Here is a 14,942-nt window from a genome sequence, read left to right as displayed (position 1 = left end):
ACGTAACCCAGAGCGTACATAACCCAAGGTAAAAAAGCCAATACAATTCTGGGCTGCATCAATAGGAGTATAGCATCTAGATCAAGGGAAGTAATAGTACCACTGTATTCCGCTCTGGTCAGACCTCACCTGGAATACTGTGTCCAGTTCTGGGCACCACAGTTCAAGAAGGATACTGACAAGCTGGAACGTGTCCAGAAGAGGGCAACCAAAATGGTCAAAGGCCTGGAAACAATGCCTTATGAGGAACGGCTTAGGGAGCTGGGTATGTTTAGCCTGGAGAAGAGAAGGTTAAGGGGAGATATGATAGCCATGTTCAAATATATAAAAGGATGTCATATAGAGGAGGGAGAAAGGTTGTATTCTGCTGCTCCAGAGAAGCGGACACGGGGCAATGGATTCAAACTACAAGAAAGAAGATTCCACCTAAACATTAGGAAGAACTTCCTGACAGTAAGAGCTGTCCGACAGTGGAATTTGCTGCCAAGGAGTGTGGTGGAGTCTCCTTCTTTGGAGGTCTTTAAGCGGAGGCTTGACAGCCATCTGTCAGGAACGCTTTGATGGTGTTTCCTGCTTGGCAGGGGGTTGGACTGGATGGCCCTTGTGGTCTCTTCCAACTCTATGATTCTATGATTCTTTAGAAGACATCTGAAAGCAGCCCTGTATAGGGGAGTTTTTTAAATGTTTAATGTCTTATTATGTTTTTATATATGTTGGAAGCCACCTAGAGCGGCTGGGGCAACTCAGTCCGATGACCAGGGTATAAATATTCAAATTATTACCACCACCACAATCATCATCTTTGAATAGGACATCCCTATTTTCATCGGAGAAATGTTGGAGGGCACAAGTTGAATTCGCTGGTGTAAGAATGCCCCATTCATTAAACCTTTGCAAATTGTACACATTCCTTATCAGAACGCAGTCCATGTGAAACATTCTTGAGAATGTCACAAGACGGAGGTTTGTCAAGCCCGTTCTCTCCTCCCCTTCCAACCTTGGAGAATGCAGAACGGCCCACCATAGCCTTAATAAGCTTTTGTGTTCATTCTCTGAATGGCGTGTGCCCACCCCGAGTCCTAATTTAAAGTCTGTTGTGTACTTTGTGACAGTCACTTGAGCGACAACCCACTTAACGTGGGCATCGCAAAACTGACACCCCCTAACAACAAACAAAAAAGAACTGTAAGGTTGCGATGGGACTTCAAGTGGATTCAAGTGTGAAGTTAGGACGTTTGAGGTTAGGGGGCCTTTAAAAGCCAAAACTGCTGCCAAATTGTAAAACCAGCACTTTCTGCCCTTAGCATCAAACCCACAAACCTTAAACCCTGTTGCCATGTGGAATGGTAGAAAGAAACAACATACCACAGAGTTAGCATACCCTCCAACTCCCTGTTTTGATGGGACGTTCCTGGAATTACAGAAGCCATCCCAGTACATTTCCGAGCACAATTCAAAGTGTTGGCGCTGACCTTTAAAGCCCTAAATGGCCTCGGCCCAGTATACCTGAAGGAGCGTCTCCACCTCCATTGTTCAGCCCAGACACTGAAGTCCAGCTCCAAGGGCCTTCTGGCGGTTCCCTCCCTGCGAGAAGTGAGGTTACAGGGAACCAGGCAGAGGGCCTTCTCAGTAGTGGCACCCACCCTATCAGATGTCCCATCAGATGTCAAGGAAATAAACAACTTTCTGACTTTTAGAAGACATCTGAAAGCAGCCCTGTTTAGGGGAGTTTTTAATGTTTGATCTTTTATCGTCTTTAATATTCTGTTGGGAGCCGCCCAGAGTAGCTGGGGAAACCCAGCCAGATTGCGGGGTATAAATAATAAATTGTTGTTGTTGTTGTTGTTGTTGTTGTTGTTGTTGTTGTTGTTGTTGTTATCCTGGTTTCTGATTTGATCCTGAAATGCTCCGGGATGAATCGGCGCTTGCAGATGACCCTGGAGCTTGTAATGGTGTCACACTCTCACATGAGCCAGCTGACTTGGGTGAGAGTGTGGTACCCAAAGACACACTTTTTTGGTGCTGCGTTCTCGCGTCCCGATTTTCATCTGTGGAATTTTGGAAGGTATGGGTTCGGATCTCTGCTGGGCTGGGCAGCCAGAGAAAAATGTATCTCTAGCCAAGGGTGGGCGGCCTTAGGCTGAATGCAGCCCTCTAGGCCTCTGGGTCAGATTTTTGGGGCTCTCCTAAGGACACACCCCTCGCTGGTACTACTTTACACACTCTTGGAGTGTTTTGGCCTGGCTGGAAATTCCCCTTGCTTGTCAGGATGGAGGATTAGGGAGAGGCATGTAGGTTGTTGTACATACCCTCCAACATTTCTCCAATGAAAATAGGGATATCCTATTCCATTATGATTCCATTATGGTTATGATTATACCCAACCCAACTGACTGGGCTGCCCCAGCCACTCTAGGTGGCTTCCAACACACACAAACACAATAAAACATTAAACATTGGAGGTAGGGTGGTCATCTGTCATGGATGCTTTATCTGAGATTCCTGCATTGCAGGGGGTTGGACTAGATGACCCTTGGGTCCCTTTCCAAGTCTACGGTTCTATGATTCTATGATTAAATAACTTCCTTATGCAGGGCTGCCTTTGGGTGTCTTCTAAAGGTTGTATAGTTACTTATCTCCTTGCCTCAAGGATCACATAACTCCATAAACCCCACACACACATTCTCCAGTGAAAATAGGGACATCCTAAGGACATTCTGGGATTAAATCAGAAACTGGGGTGGCGTCTGTAAATATGGGACTGTCCCTGGAAAATAGGGGCACTTGGAGGGTCTGGATGTTGAACCAGCTCCCTCTGCTAATGGGAGGTGTGGCCTGGCATAGCTAGCCCAAACCACGATTTGGAAACCCAGTTCACGCTATGAGTTTTATTCTGGTCCGCGAGCAAATTTTGGTCTATCAAGTGCAGACACCACGCCAAAAGTATCGCTCATCCTTGCTTGGACGCGAGGTCTGAGCTAAGCCATCGCATCTGGTCTTCAAGAAGTGACTCTCCTCCGGTTGGGGTCCTGAAGCAGCAATCTTTTATATCAAAGCAAACAAACAAGGCCATTAATTGGTGCTTCATTGCTTGGGGTGTATGATTTGGATACTTTCCCAGATACAGATGGGCGATAAATGAGACTGAAAATATTGAAATATTTGCAATATGGCTTGATGAGCTGTCTTGGTTGTTTTTCCTGCACAATCCTCATATACCAGCTGCTTTTCAGCCTGCCAATTATTGCAGTATCTTCTGCGGCTCCTCGTGTTGAACAGTAGGACATTACTAGCTCTCTCTCTCTCTCTCTCTCTCTCTCTCTCTCTCTCTCTCTTTAATTAAAGAGAGTGAGCTGCCTAGGCTCGGGAGAATGTTACTTAAGATATTCATTAACTAATCCCCCATGTTAGCATAGGTACTCTTGATAGTTCCTCCCAAACCTTGGTACGGATATTCATAGAAGCAGGTGTGGGGAACCTTTTCTCTGAACTACGGCTCCCGTCATTCCTGGCCATTGGCTATACTTGCTAGGGCTGATGGGAGTTGTAGTTCAGCAAACACCTGCAGGGCCAAAGGCTCCCCATACCTGGTAGAAGGAAGGAATTCATAGAATCATTGAGTTGGTTTAGTGGTTAAGAGCAGTAGACTCGTAATCTGGTGAACCGGGTTCGCTTCCCCGCTCCTCCACATGCAGCTGCTGGGTGACCTTGCGCTAGTCACACTTCTCTGAAGTCTCTCAGCCTCACTCACCTCACAGAGTGTTTGTTGTGGGGGAGGAAGGGAAAAGAGAATGTTAGCCGCTTTGAGACTCCTTCGGGTAGTGAAAAGCAGGGTATCAAATCCAAACTCTTTGAAAGATACTCGGAGTCCAGTGTGATTTTCATGCTCTTTATTCAGCTCATAGTAGTGAGGAATGTAGTTCCCCCAAAACGTTTGCTTTATATACACTATTTACACAATGGGCCCCACGTGATTGGCTAATTCCGGGATACTCCTGTATGCCAATCAGAGTGCGGATTCACTTCCACCTGGAGCTGGATTGGGTGACTCCTGCAGACCAATCAGACTGCTGCAATCTCAATCCTATTGTTCTGGGACCAATCAGACTGCTGCAATCTCAATCCTATTGTTCTGGGACCAGTCAGACTGCTGCAATCTCAATCCTATTGTTCTAGGACCAATCAGACTGCTGCAGTTTGGATCCTATTCAACTCAGTACATAACACCCTTCTTCTTCTTCTTCTTCGAAGGGATCCTGAGGGTCTTCTAATCCAACTCCCTGCAATGCAGGAATATGGAGCTGTCCCGTACGGGGATCGAACCTGCAACCTTGGCATTATCAGCACCATGCTCTAACCAACCGAGTTATCTCCACCATATTGCATATAGTTGCGTTGTGTGTGTGTTTTCTTGCATGAGCAGAATAGCAGAACTCGATACAACACTGCCTGCTCATCCTCCCCGCTTTCCCTCTTATCAACAAGGGTTATTTTGTGCATTACAGTCTCACCATGCATCGTGAAAGTTGCTATTATTTCTGCTCCCTCTATTACTGCTTATTATTATTATTATTATTCGCTTTCCGCTGCCCAAGGCCCTTGGAGACAAGGAGCCGTGATCAGCGGCTAAAAACTCGCCCTGCACCGCTCCATCTATTCCTTCCCCAAGCACATTCCCTCTCCCCCGATGTTCCGGCATTTGTTTCCGATTTGCTGTGCTCTCGGTTTCTTTTCCGGATACCGAGGTTCCAAAGCACCAGCCTTACTGCTGATTGTTCTCCCCGCGAGGCTGGCATGCCACAATGCGTTTTGTCAGCGGGGCTTGCTCTCGCATGACAACATCAAAACACAAAGGCAAAACTGAATCAGCAGATCACTCAGCTTTATCACATGCAGCTCAGAGCTCGGCTTCCTTTCCCGGATCGCTTGTTGTTGTTGGGTTTCTTCTTGTTGTTTTTTGTCGTCGGCAGTATTTCAAGGCAGCTTGTGGAGAGCGGTCCATGGAACAACACTTACTGTCGGAAATTTCTTCCTAATAATAATATTAATTTATTATTATTTATACCCCGCCCACTCTGGGCAGCTCCCAACAGAATATTTAAAACACCATAAAACACCAAACATTAAAAACTTCCCTAAATAGGGCTGCCTTCAGATGTCTTCTAAAAGTCAGATAGTTGTTTATTTCCTTGACATCTGATGGGAGGGCGCCACCACCGAGAAGGCCCTCTGCCTGGTTCCCTGTAACCTCACTTCTCACAGTGAGGGAACTGCCAGAAGGCCCTCGGAGATGGACCTCAGTGTCTGGGCTGAACGATGGGGGTGGAGATGCTCCTTCAGGTATACTGGGCCGAAGCCGTTTAGGGTTTTAAAGGTCAGAACCAACACTTTGAATTGTGCTCAGAAATGTACTGGGAGCCAATGTAGGTCTTTCAGGACCGGTGTTATATAGTCTTGGCCGCCGTTCCCAGTCACCAGTCTAGCTGCCGCATTCTGGATTAGTTTGGTTTCCGGGTCACCTTCAAAGGTAGCCCCAAGTAGAGCGCATTGCCGTAGTCCAAGTGGGAGATAACTAGAGCATGCACCACTCTGGCGAGACAGTCTGCGGGCAAGTAGGGCCTCAGTCGGCGCACCGGATGGAGCTGGTAGACAGCTGCCCTGGACACAGAAATGACCTGTGCCTCCATGGACAGCTGTGAGTCCAAAATGACCCCCAGGCTGCACACCTGGTCCTTCAGGGGCACAGTTACCCCATTCAGGATCAGGGAGTCCTCCACACCTGCCCGCCTCCTGTCCCCCCCCCAAAAAACACAGTACTTCTGTGTTGTCAGGATTCAACCTCAATCTGTTAGATATGTGATGATGGCTCAGACTGCATTTCCTTCTTGCACCTTTGATCCTTGCAGGCTCTGCCCTTCCTTGGCTCTCTGACTCAGAGACTTCTAGAGCCTCTCGTCACCCCCAGCAGCTGTTTAGCAAGGAGACTCCCGTCCCCACCCTCAAACTGGCATTTTAAAGAGTTAGCATTAGCGAAATGTCATCTATCGTTGGGGAAAACAATGGCCTCCTTCTGCAGACCTCCTCCGTTGCGTTCACGTTAAATGGGTCTTTCATTCACGGTCCCGCTTTACGACTCGAACACTCCCAATTTGGCACTTTGCAGTTTCCGAAATAGCTCGCCCGTTTCCCTGCAAGTCCCAACCCCAACCCCCACCACCTCGGCTCACCCCAACCCCCACTTCCCCGTCCCCTGCAGATCAGTGCTTTAAATATCAAATCAGCTGGTGGGTGTATCTAAAATAGGCACACGCCGAGAAAAGGAAAGTTGGGGGTGTTGTTTTTTCTGTGGCTCATGCCGAGGCACGGCTGGAGAATGTTTCTTACGAACACATGGCAGGCACAGAGAGCGCTAAGCCAACCTCAGGGGTTGCATCACAATGGGGGTGCGGCACGTTAGTGCAGGGGTGGGTCGCATGCTGCCCGAGAGCTGCGCGTGGGTTAATTTCAAGCAGGTTGGGGGATAGGGGGAGAGAAGGGAGGGAGGAGGGTGGAAATGATTTTTGGGGAGGAAGCCAAAACAGATGGAAGGGTGGAAAGATGCGTGGAGGAAAGCCCCCTGCAAGGGACCAGGGGCAAGAATAATCTGTCCTTACCCCTTGCATCCCACAGGGTAGAAATGAAGAGGAGGGGAGTGAGAGAAGAGGCTGGCTGAAAGAACAGGGTGGCAGGAAAAAATAGGGAGCGCAGGTGGCACTGTGGGTTAAACCACAGAGCCTAGGGCTTGTCGATCAAAAGGTCGGCGGTTCGGATCCCCGCGAAGGGGTGAGCTCCCGTTGCTCGGTCCCTGCTCCTGCCAACCTAGCAGTTCGAAAGCACATCAAAGTGCAATTAGAGAAATTGGTACCGCTCCGGCGGGAAGGTAAATGGCGTTTCCGTGCGCTGCTCTGGTTCGCCAGAAACGGCTTAGCCATGCTGGCCACATGACCCGGAAGCTGTACGCTGGCTCCCTCGGCCAATAAAGCGAGATGAGTGCCGCAACCCCCGAGTTGTCCACGACTGGACCTAATGGTCAGGGGTCCCTTTACCTTTACTTGTTTTTGACTCTTTTCTGGCCTACCGTCAACATGTGTAAACCCTCCAAGTGCCCCTATTTTCTAGGGACAGTTCCGAATTTACAGAAGCCATCCTGGTTTCTGATTTGATCCTAGAATCAGGGGCGTAGCACCTGGCACCTGGAGCAGTGGGGGCGGAGTGAGCTACCCACAGGGGCGGGGTGAGCCCACGGGGGCGCCGCAGCGATCTGCTCAGGGGGGCACCATGGTGAGCTGCCCATGGAGTCCGCCTGGTGGACGCAAGCCCCACACTGCCGTTTCAGGCAGTGCGGGGCCCCGAGCCACCGCATCACTCCCAGGAGAGATGCGTGGCTCAGGCCACCCTCCGTGGTGTGCCATTTTGTCACCCTCTCAGGGATGACACCTGGGGCAGACTGCACACACCCCACACACCCTTCCTACACCCCCCCCCCCGTCCAGAATGTCTCGCTTTTCCTTAGGACGTCCCTATTTTCATCAGAGAAATGTTGGAGGCATTATGGAGTTATCTGACGCCCGAGCCATCTGAATGCAGCCCTATACAGTGGTACCTCTGGTTAAGAACTCAATTCGTTCTGGAGGTCCGTTCTTAACCCGAAACTGTTTTTAACAGCTAATGGCACCTCCCGCTGCTACCGCGCCAGGCAACTTCCACTCGCATCCCGGGGCAAAGTTTGCAACTGGGAGCATCTACTTCCGGGTTAGTGGAACTCGTAACCCAAAGCGTTCTTAAGGATGCTACGTAACACAAGGTTCCACTCCCCCCCCCCCCAAAAAAAAAGCTCAACAAATTTTGGGAATATGGCAACCCTACTCTAGGATAGCAGGGACCCAATTGCATTCAGGAGAAATGGTGTTGCTAGCTCATTGCATCTCGCCTTTCCAAAATACTAGGGCCTCAATAGGATTGGCTGCTCTATCCAGAACTGGCCCTCTCATTAGACAGAGTGAGGAAATTGCCTCGGGCAGCAGCTACCAGAGGCCAGCGTCCCCACCCATTTCCTCCTGAGCCCCTGACCATTCCCTGCTGCTAGAGATTAGCACAGTGTGTGCCATATAGCCTGCCATATGCCCCCTAAACTAGGCTACCTGCTGAGCTCAGGTGCAATGGAGGAAGGTATTCCATTGCCCGTGGCAAAGTAAGATTCAGCTGCCAGCCCATTTGGCTTCTGAGCACGGAATGGGGAGGGGCATCATGCTCTTTGCCTCAGGCAGCAAAATGTATTGGGCTGGCCCTGGCTCTATCAGCTGGAAAATTACATTGCTGGGATCTGAATTTCAAGCAGCTGTAGATGCACTGTGTGCACGCTGCCTTGAGAGCAGCTATTTCAAGAGCTGCATTTTTAAACGTACCATAAACAAAGAAATAAATGGGTCCTCCCTGCACGCCGGCTGCTTGTCAAAATAATGGGCATTATTTAGAAGGCAAAGAAGAATCATATGAGGTGAAGGGGAAGGAGCCCTTGACTTGTCTAGAAGCCACCTACATATTATGCTCCAAAGGAAACGCTTGCAAAGATTTGCCAAAATACCCAAATGTCAAAAGTCTGTGCAAGAAGTCATTTCGCAACGTATTTCCTCGAAGTAAATGAGCACTGATGTCAATATTTGGTTTTGGCTTTAATAGTTAGCATTGGGTTGGCTTTTGCTCAGCAAGTAAGTTGCGGGTTTGAAAAAAGCCAACATGCTGTATTAATTTTTTAATAAATAAATGAATTTTATTTTGGTCATTGCACAAGGCTCAGCTCATTGGACAGGCTGGTACACAGAAAGTGAAGTGTCATCTTGTTTAGGAGAGAGTAGTTTTCCACATTGAACGGAACTGGCAAAGAAGTCTTTAGTAACTCACAGACAGTGTGCCTCTCCTCTCGTGTCAGGGTCCAGCCCTGCCAAGACCTGGAACCTGACGCCTCCTTAAAGGGGGAACTGAAGAAACACGCAAGCTCCACCAATCTCCAAATTGCCAGGGATGCCAAAGAGCAGTTGGATCTGACTGTTGCTGATGCAGTCAGGACTGAGGTCCCCATACCAGTTCCCTGCTCAGCTCTCAGACCTACTTCATCTCCCCCCGGACAACAGGAACAGAGGGTGGCCAACCAGGCAGGAGTTTCAGGGCTGCCACTGCAGTGTCCATGATGTGGGAATGTTAAGGATTGTAGGAAAGGATATATTGAATAAATATTACCCTTTCTTCACTCACACTAGTGAGCGATGAAGCAGAGCAAATTCCCCTCAATATAGCTGGAGGCTAGTTTGCAGGTTCTTTTGAATCTCTTAGTTAAGATTATTTCCTGGTGTTCCCTCTTAAAAGAATAAAGACACAAGAGTCTTACTTAGTAAAGTAACAAAATGTTTACTCACATTTCAGTTCATGATATGATCCCCGAAAGGCAGGCTTTTCTTAGTAGTTACATAATAAACAGTAAAGGTAAAGGTAAAGGGATCCCTGACCATTAGGTACAGTCGCGGACGACTCTGGGGTTGCAACGCTCATCTCGCTTTATTGGCTGAGGGAGACGGCATACAGCTTCTGGGTCATGTGGCCAGCATGACTAAGCCACTTCTGGCGAACCAGAGCAGTGCATGGAAGTGCCATTTACCTTTCCACCGGAGCGGTACCTATTTATCTACTTGCACTTTGACGTGCTTTCGAGCTGCTAGGTTGGCGGGAGCAGGGACTGAGCAACGGGAACTCACCCCGTCGCGAGGATTTGAACCGCCGACCTTCTGATCGGCAAGCCCAAGACTCTGTGGTTTAGACCACAGCACCACCCTCGTCCCATAATAAACATAATAAACAGTGTGAGTTGATCTCATATGGAGACTGAACTCATGTGCTGCTGGCTGAGAGCCAGCAGACAGCAAAATTACATTAGATAACAAAATGGCTGCAGAAGAGCAGCGTGGCAGCAAGAGAGCAGCAACAATAGAAGGACAAAACTAAACTGCATAAGAGACAGAGAAAATGGCTGTGTGATTTGGCTCTTTTATGGAGTCAGCCAGAGCCACGCCCACCCCCCAGGTCACATGCAGGGGGAGGATGCTCCAGACCATTGGAAAAGGAAGTTACACTGACTGGATGTCCCACTGCCTGTGCCCACTCTAGGGGAATAAGGAGTGTTGCACTTGACTGTACCAATGGATTACATCCCACTCATGAAACTACTCCAGAGAAGGGGAAGAGCATGGAAGCACCACTCTGGATCAGAGCCTGGCTGAGCGCCGGAAATGAGGGGAACCTCAAACTTTTATAGACGCTCCGAGTCTGAGATGCTTCGTTACAACCCAATCTCCAGTTTTCCTGAATGGAACCACGACTCACAAAGGCAAAATAAACCAAGCTATCCAAATTTGCATGATTATGTGAGCTGAAGAACTGCAGTTCCCTGGATTTAAAATAAAATCTTTGCTAGATACCTATTCGTCTTGCAAACGTGGGAAGGAGAGTGGGGTTTTTTTTCCTCCACAGCTCAGGTGACTGGGGGAGGAAGAAGACAAAGATGAAGAGCTATATTGCAGTTCACCTTTGGTGATCCCAAACATGAAGTGCCCCGTTTTTCAAGACAGATCTATGCCCAATTCTTCAACAGGGCAAACGTAGCAAAGGGGTGGGGCACAGCACATTTGCATGTCAAGTATTTAGCCGTGGCAGATAATAAAAAATCAACCCCTTTTTCTATTTCATTTGCAAGAAAAAAAGTTTTCAGGGATCAGAGGGGCTATCTATGGGAGGAAGCCGCAGGAGGACTTGATATACTTTCATGCAGAAATTCCCTTAATCCCAGGGTCGTGGGTTCGAGCCCCATGTTGGGCAAAAGATTCCTGCATTGCAGGGGGTTGGACTAGATGACCCTTGGGGTCACTTCCAACTCTACAATTATTCTATGATCTGCAGTTAAGGGGGACTGGGCAGCAGGTAGTCGGGGAGACCTCTACCTGAGAGTGCCCCTCAGTCAGAGTTGACAGTGCTGGGTTTTAAAAAAAACCAAATGGCTCCTTTGTTTCCCTGGGAGAGGACTATGGAGAGCAAAGCAACGAGGTCTCCAGTGTACAGCTGATTAATTGATTGATCAATTGAACACAGGAAATTGCATCACACCGAATTAGACCATTACTCCATCTAGTTTAACACTGTGAACACTTGACTGGCAGAAGCTCTCCAGGGTTTCAGGCAGAGAGAGGACATTTGCAGCCGGACCTGAAGATGCCGGGGTTTGAAGCTGAGGCCTTCTGCATTCTCCCACAGAGGTGCAGTTCTTCTTGTAGCTGATGTTCAAAAATCGCTGGATTCTTAAGCAGAATTAAAGCCTATGCATGGAAAATGGGATAGGGGACAAATTTGGTTCACTTTGCCTATTAATCTCAACCTACCTAATTCACACTTTCTCAAACCATAGGTGGAACACAGGGGTATTTTGTTTTGGTTTTTTGCAAATTCATACTTCTCCGAATTTCACAATGCAGTTCACCAACCATAATAATATGTACAAAAATGCATATATTAGTGGAAATAACATCCAAAAACACATTATATTAAGGGAAATTGCTTGTAAATTGTGTTTATTGGGATAGATAGATAGATATATAGCATTAAAACGCTGATGGATTTTCAAGGCAACTTAATTATAATAATAATAATAATAATAATAATAATAATAATAATGACAAATTGATGCAGAAACGTGGCGAACTGAATTTAAGGCTGGTAAAAATGAGAAATGGAGAGAAATTTAACCGGACAGATTCATCCATCTCTAGATGGAAGAAAAGTGCAATTACCCAAAACAGGTTTCATCTCGCCATGGCAACAGGGGAATGTCCTGCTGGGCTATTGATTGCTTGACCTGCATGAAATGAAATGGATGGTCCCAGCTGGGTCCAAATGAGCAAGTGAATTACAGTCCCTTCTCCTCAGCCTAAGATTGACATTAATGAATATGACCACCTAGTGCTAATTTCTTCTGTCTTCTACTCTCAGAGTGGAGATGTGTAATAGGGTCAAAAGGACATTTCAAGAAGAAATGTCCCCCAAATATATCTCAATATCTCCCACAAGCTGCTTGCCTTTTTTATTTCCAATTGCATATGACCAACCAAGAGCCCACTAGGAGTCTGTTAGCTGCCTGGCAGGGCTATGACACATGTTGGGCTGTTCTCAGCTTCGTTTCTTACAGGAGTGTAAAATTGTCCTACGCAATCCTGCAACAGACCTGTCTGCTTCTCACTCCGTCCTGGTGGTGAAAACCAGAATCCATAAAGCCATTTTCTGAGTACATCAGGAATAGGAACTCTGGATGTTGTTGGACTGCAACTTCCATCAGTGTCAAAGCATGGGGGCTGCAATCTCCTGGGTGACGTGGACTCTGTTAGGGAGTTGAATGCAGATGCGTACTCTGTCTGTTCCCCTCCGCCCTGGCCCCAGGTGCTGGCAACCCACGCTATGCCACTGAGTCTCCCATCAGCCAGCATAGCCAAGAATGGTGGGGAGCTGTAGTACAGCAACATCTGAACAACCACAGGTTCCCCAACACTCTCTGGATGATAACCTTGGTTGAATAACAGATGTACGCATGTGCGCTAGCTTTTAGTGAAGGTGCACATTGAAGCCAAAGTCTATTTTGGCCCAAGGAGGAAGGGATGGCAAAAAGTAATTAAAATAAGTAAAACAACATAAAAACACATCTATTAAAATATGTAGAATAAAAACAGCAGATGACTATTAAAGCTCTTTCCTTAAAAACAAACAACAAGTCCTGTTGGAATAAAACAGTCTTCACCCACCAGTGGAAGGACAGCAAGGAGGGAGACAGTCTAGAGTCTTTAGAGAGGGAGTTCTAAATTCTGGGGCAGCCACCAAGAAGGCCCTCTCCTGCGTCCCTACCAAGGGTACCTGTGAGGGTGTTGGAACTGAAAGAAGAGCCTCCTTTCAAGATCTCAGATCCCAGGCAGGTTCATATGAGAGAATATAGTACTTCAGATAACCTGGGCCTAGAATTTAATACATCCTCTCTCACACACACAAGAAGCCCCGCTAGTGGATGCGAACGCTTGCAAAATGTGTTTTTATAACTGCACACAGCAGCTTTGCTTCAAAACTCTCCCCCAGACAAAGTGCTTTGAGAGTTGTTACCTGAAGCTTATGTGAGAAGGCGAATAGAGGTTTGAAAATCTAACATCAAAGTGAGTTATCTTCTGTTACCGCTCAACACAAAATTTATATGCAAATGCATGCATGCAGTCAAATACAGTAGGTGTGCCGTGAATCATTTCTAGCCCACCTCACTCTAAGGGCAAGTTGCAACACAGAAATAAAGCATGCAATGAAATCACTCCCTGTCCTAATTTTAGTTACTCTGAAATTAGCTCTGCTCATTTCAGTGGAAGCTACTACCATGAAAGATCCTGAGAACTATGGTTTTTTTGCATGGATGATAAAGAATGGAGGGGGAATCTGTGGACTCCCAACTCCCATCAGCTCCAGCCAGCATGGCCAATGCTTAGGGATGATGGGAGTTGTAGTCCAACAACATCTGGAGGGCAGTAGATTCCCCACATCTGGGATAAAATCAGTGACAGTGACAAAGTAACCTGTGGGATCAACAACTGAATATTGGGGAGCAGCACAGATAAGGAGAGATCCTCAGGTGCAGCGTTGTAAGTTGAGAATTTGGTTGGTAGAATGCTAAGGGGTTAAAGGAGAACGGTAAAGGAGATAGATTTATCCCCCCCCCCTTTGCAGGCCCTTCATTTTGGCCAGGAGTCTGATTTGGCCACCTGCCGCACACCTGATGGCCTATATGAAGTCAGGTGTAAGACAGGTAAAGACGCGGCTAGAATGAAGTGGTTTTTCCAGGCACCGCTGACCTGCTGACCCATCCTGTATACACTGCAACCACCAGCTGATTCTTGAGGTTTGCAACATGCCACACTGAGAGCTAGGCAAGCGATAAGCTGATATTCAGGCCTTCTAACTGTCCAAAAGTCAGTGTGCATGACTAGAGAGATTTCACAGACACTAAGAACACATGGTTTCAGTGACTAATCTCTGAAATATTTTTTGAACGTGGCCACCCATGACTTATCTGCAGTATTGCACAACTGAAATAGTTGAATCTCCTAAAGTCTTTTCCATTGGTCTACCCTATTTCTTGATTCCTAGAAAACATTAATGAGAGCCTTTGGCTTCCCTAAATTGCCAAAGTACACTCCAGAGTTACTTAGAAAAATAATTAGGAACTATGTTGTTTCCTAAGAACTTATGAAGACCGTTGTTAGATCTGTCTAGTCTAGAATCCTGGTTTTTACACTGGCCGGCCAGATGCCTATGGGATGTCTTGAAGCAGGACATGAGGTCAACAGCTCTCTTAGAATCATAGAATCATAGAGTTGGAAGAGACCACAAGGGCCATCCAGTCCAACCCCCTGCCAAGCAGGAAACACCATCAAAGCATTCCTGACAGGTGGCTGTCAAGCCTCTGCTTAAAGACCTCCAAAGAAGGAGACTCCACCACACTCCTTGGCAGCAAATTCCACTGTCAGACAGCTCTTACTGTCAGGAAGTTCTTCCTAATGTTTAGGTGGAATCTTCTTTCTTGTAGTTTGAATCCATTGCCCTGTGTCCGCTTCTCTGGAGCAGCAGAAAACAACCTTTCACCCTCCTCTATATGACATCCTTTTATATATTTGAACATGGCTATCATATCACCCCTTAACCTTCTCTTCTCCAGGCTAAACATACCCAGCTGCCTAAGCCGTTCCTCATAAGGCATTGTTTCCAGGCCTTTGACCATTTTGGTTGCCCTCCTCTGGACACATTCCAGCTTGTCAGTATCCTTCTTGAACTGTGGTGCC

General features: G+C 47.3%; 1 protein-coding gene across 5 annotated transcripts in view; it reads left to right on the top strand.

The window, feature by feature from the left end:
- The window catches only part of ASAP1 (ArfGAP with SH3 domain, ankyrin repeat and PH domain 1), a 138,075-nt gene that overhangs the window by 26,848 nt on the left and 96,285 nt on the right, over positions 1-14,942 (top strand). The window lies entirely within an intron of this gene.

This window comes from Lacerta agilis, chromosome 7, assembly GCF_009819535.1.
Source record: "Lacerta agilis isolate rLacAgi1 chromosome 7, rLacAgi1.pri, whole genome shotgun sequence".
In the NCBI taxonomy this organism is placed as follows: domain Eukaryota; kingdom Metazoa; phylum Chordata; class Lepidosauria; order Squamata; family Lacertidae; genus Lacerta; species Lacerta agilis.
This window is presented reverse-complemented; position numbering and strand designations above follow the sequence as displayed.